Source organism: Pollicipes pollicipes, unplaced genomic scaffold (genome assembly GCF_011947565.3).
Source record: "Pollicipes pollicipes isolate AB1234 unplaced genomic scaffold, Ppol_2.1 Scaffold_3087;HRSCAF=3621_pilon_pilon_pilon, whole genome shotgun sequence".
Taxonomy (NCBI): domain Eukaryota; kingdom Metazoa; phylum Arthropoda; class Thecostraca; order Pollicipedomorpha; family Pollicipedidae; genus Pollicipes; species Pollicipes pollicipes.
In genome coordinates, this window is record NW_023596225.1 from 15574597 (window position 1) to 15585387 (window position 10791).

The window sequence follows — 10791 nt, forward strand, 5'->3', positions numbered from 1 at the left end:
GTGGCTTCGTCTAACACTCCGTTGTTTGACCGGATTGAACGATTCCCCAGAAATCGCCTTCGCTGAAACCATGGCCTGACTTTGGCCTCCCATAGGTCAGCGACCTTATAAAGGTACATCTAAATTATTGATGGCAGACGATCCGCTATTCAATTGTCCACAGGTAAGCAAAATTTGGCGTGACTACGCCGCGTCGTTCGGAAACCATTCTGGGAAAACCTTTCGGGGAGTCAATTTTACCCCCACCACCCGAGCGCGTGTTAACGTATGCACGTTCGAACTGAAATCTGCCGCTGCTATCTTCGCGGTTCATAAACAAAGTTATGGCCCTGCCACACACTTTTTGCTACTAAAACTTGAAACATCAAATATTTTTTTTACTCCTAGCGCCTGTGCTAATCGAGCTCCCTGCCGTGCTTTATAGAAGGTCAGTCCGCCATCGATGTCTTCAGGTGTTTTCTTTTTTTGCAGCATGTTATTTCTTACGGCGGTTGATATAGTTGACACCCAAGCTCAGAGGCCTCACATGTCAACTGTATTCCCGGGGACTGAATTTGGGGGGTGGCATTATGTAATGTTCTGCATAGATAGTCACTCAATTTCATTGTGTTATGTATGAGGTATAAGGTATATTAAGCACAACGAAGTGCACCGTAACACAAATCAAACGGCGGCTCCTGTCCGGTGGTAATGTTATGTTTTACTACAGCAACATCGCCTTAGCTCAGTTGTGATATGGACCCTGCGTAGAATTCAAGCAATGCACTGTTTGGAGGTTGGGTATTCTAAGCAATGGCGGATCGAAAAGTGGCAGTAAGCCCATGCCACCACTGCGTAGTGGCATGGTCGTCTCCAGTACATACCACCACTGCGTAGTGGCAATAGTCGTCTCCATTGACACGACACACTGGGGCGAACAAAGCGGATTGGAACTCCCAAGCTGGATGCTGGATGCATCTTAATTTCGGTGCAATAATTGTCGATAAAGCAAGCGCATCGCTCGTAAAAGTAGGATGTATTTCAGCTAAAGACATTTGGAAAGACTCGTAATCAAATTTACATGCATTTTGGTCACAACATAACCGCACAGAACATCACGGACGCTGACGTTTCATTCGGTGCTGAGGAGCATTTGTTTACTGAGCTTATTTCTAGAAAATATTAATATATTTCCTCTGTTGTCTAATTTCCATTACTCTCACGGAATTTTTAGAACACACAGATTGAAGCCGGCAACATGAAGCAGGACTCTGACGAACAGAATCCCGGCCATGGCCGTCATTATGGGATGTTGGGCCAGACCGTACTGCAGCTGTGATAGGCCCAGCCAGAACTTGCTGCCGAGGGATGATCCCTGGTAGACTCGACCATTGGACTCGTCCCCCATGAAGGGCCATTGTCTGCCCGAGATCTGAAAAGTGGTGTGAATGAATGGCTTAAACGGGCGGGAGCTATTATAGCACCAGGAACGAAGAACTTGATACCACATTATATCGGCTGTTGCTTTTTAGAAAACGTTTGATTAATGCTGTCAATACAGGTAACACATCGTTTCAACCATGTTAATTATTTGTCACAGAGGTGAACATCACGTTCTGAAGCCGTGTCCATGCTTATAGCACAAGCTTATAACGGCTCACGTTCATGTCTATGGGTACCTAATGATTGCATGCATATGTGTTGTAGATGCGTGTTCATGCGTTTATGGAGGTGTAACTAATCAGATACATTGTTCATTGTTGAATTGCTTGGCAGCCACGATTTTTCACAGCTTACCCAACCCTTGGTCTTCTGAGCTGTCAATTTCGAGGGTTCTGGGCCAGGTACAGACATCCTGCAGTCTTCGCAGTCGCACTCAGGGGCGCCATCAGGCACGACTGCTTCGACATTTCCAATGGCGTCCCCTGCAGGGTCTGGTCCGGGTCGCACTCTCGGTGAGCGGTTTCGGCGTCTCGGCATTGCGGGTGCTCAAAAAACAATTTCGATCCGGGTGCGATGAACAATTCGAAAGTAAAGTGAAAATACGTTAGATTTTCTGGGAGATTACCTTTCAACCATCGATCGCAAGTTTATCCAATACCTTTCCGCGAAAAACATATAGCCAGGCTTAGATTGAGCCCCAAATGAGCTTACCGAAAATCAAAATCACGCGCCAGTCATGAGCTTTTCCGCCATTAGATCCTCTCTTTTGATTTACAAGCTTTTTATAATGTCCCGTTGCGGTGTGCCCGATTCATGTCTTGGTTCGTCTCGCCTACCATACACGGGGCTTGATGCCAAGGATATTTTAGCTACTTTATTAAACATTTGGGGTAATGTGCGCATTTCAAGTTGGTTTTGAGTGAATGTCGCTTTACAGCGTATACACGTATATATGCGTTTTTGTCGGGCTGGATGCTGGGTGACTCGTGGTCATGATGATGTTGGTTTGACGGCGGAGAGCCATAAAGTTAGGATTTGGGAGTTGTTGGCAAGGTGTAATGTAATACGACAGCTCACCCTCTGCATACTGGAGTCCGTGATCCATGTTGAGGACAAAACTGTGCGTGCTTATTACAACACACGAAAACATCAGATGGGGGCTTCCAAACATAATAACTTGTTCAGAATCAGGTGTAGTTATCCCAACTGTCTGCCGATTCTGTTAACAAAAATCAACACACCTGGTGTATCCGATATTTTTCAGAATATATGTGGTGTTGAAGAGGGGTTGACGTGATAGCATTGAAGACAGATGAAGAAACCAACACATGTTTGACACCACCCTGGCATTGTACGCATAGACAAACACTTTTATGTCTGAGAACTTTCAACCCTGCTATCGGTGACCTGCGCTTATTTCCGACTGTTGTCGTCACCACACAATGCAACATCAGTCGAACGGCCTTAGCATAGCACGTTGTCTGCTGTGGGAACTATTGCTGGTATGATAAATCTCTATCGAAAACGTAATTTATCTAATGAGCTTTTTGGCGCAGATGTGACAACATACACATGCTTTTGAGGGCGGTGGCAAAACAAGGAATTTTACGAGGCATGAATGGGAGATTCATGCACGAAGAAGGAGCCAGCTCTCAAATTTGACCCTAAAACTTGAGTTCAGTGTTGGCAGATCTGAGGCACACAAGCGCAAGTTTAGGTACGGGGGATATTTAACGTACGCGACGTTATAAGCGTGTACTGTAACCCGTGCCCGGTCGCGGGAATTGTCTTCTCCCTACGTTTTTATCGAGCACAAGTTAAAAACAAACGCTGGCAGCAGCACAACATTTCCAGCATCTGTTTGTCTATTAATTTGGCATCCTTTGCGCAGATTTGGAGGTTTTATCTACCGAAATCTTTGGACGGACTGGACGAAGAACTCGAACACTCTAATGAAAACATGTTGTGAAAACATTCTAACGCAAATTGAGGTCACAACAGGTAATGCAAGAACATGCAAGGTCATATGAGGTCATCCAAGGTGAATAACCTATCTTGCCAGTAGCGAGAAGGCTAGATGAGCAAATGCAACGCGTGTACCCACCTCTTTATCGCGTTTGCAAAGCTGATGGTGTCTAATTTTATGTACCAACGTACCCACACTCAGTTAACCACAAATATATTGCCAAGCATCGAAAGGGCTACGCATAATGTAGACAAAGCTATGTGATCATGAGCATCTGTAGATGTACAATAGACTATTTCTGACCACAGAAAAGCATTGTGCTGGCCACATATAACCGGTAAGGATTTGATGTGACAACCTTAAGATTACTTAAAAGTGTTTTTTGAAGTCTGGAATGCTTTTTGTCCAAAGGTGCATCTAATAAAATGAAATTATTTCAAAACCAGTTGTGAAGAAAAGCATCGTTCTTGTCGGCGACTGGCACGGCCATTTTGGACGGTGATCTGACCTGACCTGGTTGATGTGGGGAACCGAAATGATCGCAATAGGCTCTTCACAGTCGTAACGCTTATTTTCTTGCCCTCAATATCCATTTTGACATATTCAAAGAGGCTTCAACTGCACCTATCGAAACGACCATTTTCAGCGTTTTGTGGCCTTTTGTGGCCTCGCATCTGACCGAAGGTAAAAAATTTGGTGTGCCTTTTCATTGTTTTACGAGAGCATCAAAACAGTGTCATTGCTTTTCTAATGCGGCGTCTGGAAGTTGTGTTGGACCCCGTGGCGGTCCATCTGGCGGATCCCTGGGGAGGAGGCATGGGCAATGCCCCTTCCCCCCCCCCCACCCCCCACCCCCTTGTAACCCTGAGGGAACCCACACGCTCCAAAAAGGCTCATAACCGGCCGAACGGTCGCTTTTTGCTAAAACGAAACACAACAAAATTAGACTTCTTAGTCCTCCAGACGACCAAAAACAGTCGCACAAAAAGCAAAGTGAAGAGCCGTGAGCGGACGAAATTCTTTGCTGATTAAAAGGATGGTAATTGGGGAAATTCTGAGTGTCATCGCGTTGTCCAGAGGCGTTAAAATGTTGCTGGGGCCCTATATGTCCACTTGCCAAGAAAACCAGATCGTGAGTAAGTTCCACATCGCCTTAAACTCCTTTCACTTTCTCGTAGAGCCTCACGCTGCTGTTGGACACTATCTGCTAACGTGCCTGGGCACTCTTAATCGATCAGGGGCCACCCATGGATTCTTTACATTTGCCCGACAGCTCTATGCGCTTTTACCTACGCCGGGATGCAGTCAGTTATTCAGGAGTCATTCATACTGGCCTTCGGTTCTGTCCACTTGCTCACAGGGTCTTAAGCTGCTTGCTGGTGCCCATATATGATAAGGTACCGAGCCCTTTAATGATCAGGGGCCCTCTCCATTGATATAGAGCTTATTCACTTTGATCACATTTCCGGAAGAAACATCACTCCCATTGGGGTCTTTCTATTAACCTCCCTGACGGTCTAGATCGCAAAGGGGCATTAAATCATGTCCTTTTAGTAAGAGGGACCTGTGCTATGGCCGGGGTCCTGTATGTCAGTCTTGGAGGCACTCCGGCAGACGTACATTGCAGCGCATTCCTTATCACTGGCCAGTGACTTTACGAAATCGTACGAGTCTTTGCGCCGGACTGGAATCTCATACAAGGCGGCAATAGCTCTGGAACCAACAAATCTCTCGAACCAATAGGAAATTCAGCGCGAGTACGAAGCGGATACATGTTCTGCACCGGTTGACGCGTTTCGCACGAGATGGCCATTTTTCAAAATAATTTCACGTTGGTTGTACCTAACTGAAAACCCATGGGCATTGGACAGTTTATGTCACACTATAGCACGGAAAGGCAATTCTGCATCAAAACAGGGGTAACGCAACACCTGTGCAGAATTTGAAAACCGCTGTTTTTTGGGTAGTAAAACGTTCCAAGCTCATATCTCTCGAACCAATGAAAATAGAAGGCTGTTTTTATTCCAAACGATACAACACGATGTTACCAGTTGATGACTACATTTTTGATCACCGTGTGATGAAGAAAAAATTTGGGCGTTACAATTTTTTCGAAAAAAGAGAAGGCTTCCAAACACGATTTTTTGTTACAGAATGAAAGGGCATGTTCCGTTTAGTGTGTGGATAAGAAGGCAAGTGTTTCTGTGCATGTACACAGCTTCTACAGCAATTGCAAAATCTGATAAAGCGCGAATTGTGAGTGTTTTTCTCAACCAACTTAAAAACTAGACACGTGCAAATTTTTTAAGTTACACCATCGTGGTCCCCGTGCGATTCCGCGTCTAATGACCTATAACACAATAAGATTGCGTCACTTGAAACATGCAGCATTGTTGATGTGCGCAAAGTTCCATGGTATTGTTTCTGAGACCCGCTCCGTTTGAAAGCAGATTGCCCGTGCAAACCATACAAAATGATGGAACAAACATTCAGTGCCGTTGTTGTCAACATACAAGTGAACACAAACCTCGCGGCGACAACTTTGTTGCGAAAGAAGTCAACTTTCAGAAACGGATGTTTTTTGTCTCAAATGAGGGCCAATAGCAAATTCAGCGCAAGTACGAAGCGGATGCATGCTCTATGCCGGTTGCCGCATTTTGCACGAGATGGCCATATTTCAAAGATAATTTCACGATGGTTGTACCTAACTGAAAACCTATCGGCATTGGACAGCTTATGTCACATCATAGCACGGGAAGGCAATTCTGCGTCAATACAGGTGTAACGCAGAATGCAGAATTTGGAAACGGCAGAAAAATAAGACCTGTGCAGAATTTGGAAACGGCGATTTTTTGGCTAGTAAAACAGTACAAGCTCATATGTCTCGAACCACTGAAAATAGAAGTCTGCTTTTACTTGCAACCGATGCAAAACGATGTTACCAGTTGTTGACTACAATTTTGATCAAAGGTTGATGACAAAAAATTTGGGGGTGACCATTTTTTCGATAAAAATTAGAATTGCCAAACGCGATTTGTTTGTTACAGAATGAAAGGGCATTGCCCATTTAGTGTGTGGATGAAGCGGCAAGTGCTTCTGTGCATATGAACAGTTTCTACAGCAACTGCAAAATTTCCATCAAGCGCGGCTTGTGAGTGCTTCTCTCAACTAACTTAAAAAGTATACACGGACTAACTTAAGTTACACCATCGTGTTCGCGGTGCGATTCCGCGTCTAAATACAGTTATATTGCACCAATTGAAACATGTAGCCTTCCTGATGCGCGAAAATTTCCACGGTTTTAATTTTGAGACCCGCTCCGTTTGAAAGCAGATTGCCCGTGAAAACGATACACAATGATAAAACAAACATTCAGCGCCGTTGTTGGCAACATTCACGTGAACACAAATCTCGCGGCGGTCACTTTGTTGCGAAGCAAGTCAAAATTGAGAAACGGATGTTTTTTCGTATCAAATGAGGGCCAATAGCAAATTCAGCGCGGGTACGAAGCGTATACATGATCTGTGCCACTTGACGCATTTTGCACAAGATGGCCATTTTCAACATAATTTCACGTCGGTTGTACCTTGCTAAAAACCTATCAGCATTGGACATTTTATGTCACACCATAACACGCGAAGGGAATTCTACGTTAAAACAGGTGTAACGCAACACATGTGCAGAATTTGAAAACGGACTTTTTTGGGTAGTAAAACATTCCAAGTTCATCTCTTTCGAACCAATGAGAACAGAAGGCTGCTTTTACTTGCAAACGATCGAAAGGGATGCTACCAGGTGTTTACTATATTTTTGATGACCGAATGATGCCGAAAAGAATTGGGCGTGACCGCTTTTTCCAAAAAATGAGAATTTGCCATTTAATCTGTGGATGAAGCGGTCCATTTAATCTGTGGATGAAGCGGCAAGTGTTTCTGTGCATGTTAACAGCTTTTCAGCAATAACAATATCTGCATCAAGCGCGGCTTGTGAGTGTTTTTTTCAACTGACCTAACAACTATACAAGTGTTAATTTTTTTAAATTACGCCATCGCGTTCGCCGTGCGATTCCGCGTCTAATGATCTGTAATACAATAATATTGCACCACTCGAAACCTTGCAGCATCCTTGATGAGCGCAAATTTCCACTGTTTTATTTTTAAGACCCGCTCCGATTGAACGCAGATTGCCCGTGTAAACGATGCCCTATGATGGAACAAACATTCAGTGCCGTTGTTATTAACATACAAAAGAACACAAATCTTGCGGCGGCCACATTGTGGCGAAAAATGTCAAAATTCAAAAACGGATGTTTTTTCTTCTCCAACGATGGATAATAGCAACCTTCTGCGCGATAACGATGCGGATGCATTTTCTGTACCGGTTGACGCGTTTTGCACAAGATGGCCATTTTTCAACATAATTTTACGTTCGTCGTACCTAACTGAAAACCTATCGGCAATGGACAGTTTATGTCACACCGTAGGACGGGAAGGCAATTCTGCGTCAAAACAGGTGTAACGCAGCATCTGTGCAGAATTTGAAATTGGCCGTTTTTTGGGTAGTAAAATGCTCCACGCTCATATCTCTCGAACCAACGAAAATACAGGGCTGCTTTTACTTCCAAACGATGCTAAACGATGTTCCGAGTTGTTGCCTACTTTTTTGATCGCCAGGTGATGACAAAAAATGCTAAAGTGACCATTTTTTTGAAAAAAATTAAAATTTTTCGAACGCGATATTTTGTTACAGAATGAAAAACCCTGGTCCATTTAGTGTAACGATGAACCGCAAGTGGTTCTGTGCATGCAAACAAAGTCTACAGCAAGTGCAAAATCTGCATCAAGCGCGGCTTGTGAGTGTTTTTTCAACTAACCTAGAAACTATACAGGTGTTAGGTTTTTGAGTTACACCATCGTGTTCGCCATACGACTTCGCGTCTAAGTATATGTAATACAATAAGATTGCACCACATTAAACATGTAGCTTCCTTGATGTGCGTAAATTGCAATGGTTTTGTTTTTGAGACCCCCTCCGTTTGAAAGCAGCTTGCCCGTGCAAACGATAAACAGTGATGGAGCAAACATTCAGTGCCGTTGTTGTTCAGTGCCGTTTTTGTAACATGCAAGTAAACACAAATCTTGCGGCGGCCACCTTGTTGCGAAAAAAGACAAAATTCAGAAACGGATGCTTTTTTTGTCTCAGATGAGGGCCATCAACAAATTCAGCGCGAGTACGAAGAGGATTCATGTTCTATGGCGCTTGACGCGTTTTGCACGAGATAGCCATTTTTCAACATAATTTCATGATGGTTGTACCTAACTGAAAACCTATCGGCATAGGGCAGTTTATGTCACACCATATCACGGGAAGGCAACTCTGCGCAAAACAGGTGTAACGCAACACCTGTACAGAATTTTAAAACAGCAGTTTTGTGGGTAGTAATACATTCCAAGGTCATATCTCTCGAAGCAATGAAAATGCAAGCCTGCTTTTACTTGGAAAGGATGCAAAACGATGTCACCAGTCGTTGACTGTTTTTTATCACCAGGTGATGAGGAAAAAATTTCGTCATGACAAGTTTTTCGAAAAAATATGAACCGTTTCCAATCGCGATTTTTTTGCTACAGAATGGAATGCCATGGTCCATTTAGTGTCTGGATAAAGCGGCAAGTGTTTCTGTGGATATTAATAGTTTCTACAGCAATTACAAAATGTGCATTAAGCGCGGCTTTTGAGTGTTTTTTAACCTAAAAACTATACACGTGTTGATTTTGTAAGTTACAACATCGTGTTCGCTGTGCGATTCCTCGTCTAATGACATATAAAACAATAAGATTGCACCACTTGAAACATGCAGCATTGTTCATACGCGCTAATTGCCATGGTTTTGTTTATGAGACCCGCTCCGTTTGAAAGAAGATTGCGCTTGGGAACGATACACCATGGTGGAACAAACATTCAGTGCCGTTGTTGTCAACATGGAAGTGAGCACAAATCTCGCGGCGGCCACTTTGTTCCGAAAAAAGTCAAAATTCAGAAACGGATGATTTTCGTCTCAAATGAAGGGAACACTAGCAATTCAGAGCGATTACGATGCGCATACATGTTCTGTGCCGGTTGAAGCGTTTTGCACGAGATGTCAATCTTTCAACATAGTGTCACTTTGGTTGTACCGAACTGAAAACCTATCGGCATTGGACAGAGGTCACACTATAGCACGAAAAAGGTTATGCTGCGTCAAAAGAGGTGTACCGCAACACCTGTGGGGAATTTGAAACGGCCGTTTTTTGGGTAGTAAAACTTTCCCAGCTCATATCTCTCAAACCAACGAAATAGAAGGTTGCTTTTACTTTCAAACGATGCAAAACAATGCTACCAAATGTTGACTACATTTTTGATCATAGTGTGATGAGGAAAAATTTGGGCGTGATCATTTTTTGGAAAACACAAATTTTCCCGGACGTGATTTTTGTATCACAGAATGAATGGGAATGGTCCATTTAGTGTGCAGATGAAGCGGCAAGTGTTCATGTGCATGTGAACAGTTTCTACAGCAATGGAAAAATCTGCGCCAAGCGCGGCTTGTGAGTTTTTTTCAACTAACCTAAAAACTATACACGTGTTAAGTTTTTTTCAATTTGCACCATCGTGTTCGCCCCGTGATTCCGCGTCGAATGACCTATAATTCAAGAAGATTGCACCACTTGAAACATGCAGCATTCTTGATGCGCGCAAATTTTCATGGCTTTGTTTCTGAGACCCGTTCCGTTTGTAGGCAGGTTGCCTGTGCAAACGATAAACAATGATGGAACAAACATGCAGTGCCGTTGTTGTCAACATCCTAGTGAACACAAATCTCGCGGCGGCCACTTTGTTGCAAAAAAAGGTCAAAAGTCACAAACGGATTTTGTTTTGTCTCACATTAGGGCCAATAGCAAATTCAGCGCGAGTACGAGGCGTATGCATGTTCTGTGCCGGTCGACGCGTTTTGCACTAAATGTCCATTTTTCAACATCAGACTTATATATGATTATATCTCTTTGCTTGAGGATTCATATTCTGTGCCGCTTGACGCGTTTTGCACGAGATGGCCATTTTTCAACATTATTTCACGTTGGTTGTGCCTAACTGAAAACCTATTCGGCATTGGAAAGTTTATGTCAAACCATAGCACGGGAAGGCAGTTCTGCGTCAAAACAGGTGCAACGCAACACCTGTGAAGAATTTGAAAACGGCCGTTTTTTCGGTAGTAATAAGTTCCAAGGTCATATCTCTCGAACCAATGAAAATAGAAGGCTGGTTTTATTTTCGAACGAGGCCAAACAATGTTACGAGCTGTTGACTATATTTTTGATCACCGGATGATGACGAAAAAATATTTGGCGTGACAACTTTTTCGATAA

At 43.5% G+C, this 10791-nt stretch overlaps 1 long non-coding RNA gene across 1 annotated transcript; it reads right to left on the minus strand.

Moving 5' to 3' along the window:
* Positions 1 to 999: 999 nt before the first annotated feature.
* On the minus strand, positions 1000 to 2112 carry LOC119090531 (uncharacterized). The gene is made up of 2 exons (XR_005093252.1): positions 1777 to 2112; positions 1000 to 1411 (listed from the first exon to the last, which is right to left on the minus strand). It is a non-coding gene; the product is annotated as an uncharacterized LOC119090531 (long non-coding RNA).
* Positions 2113 to 10791: the final 8679 nt, after the last annotated feature.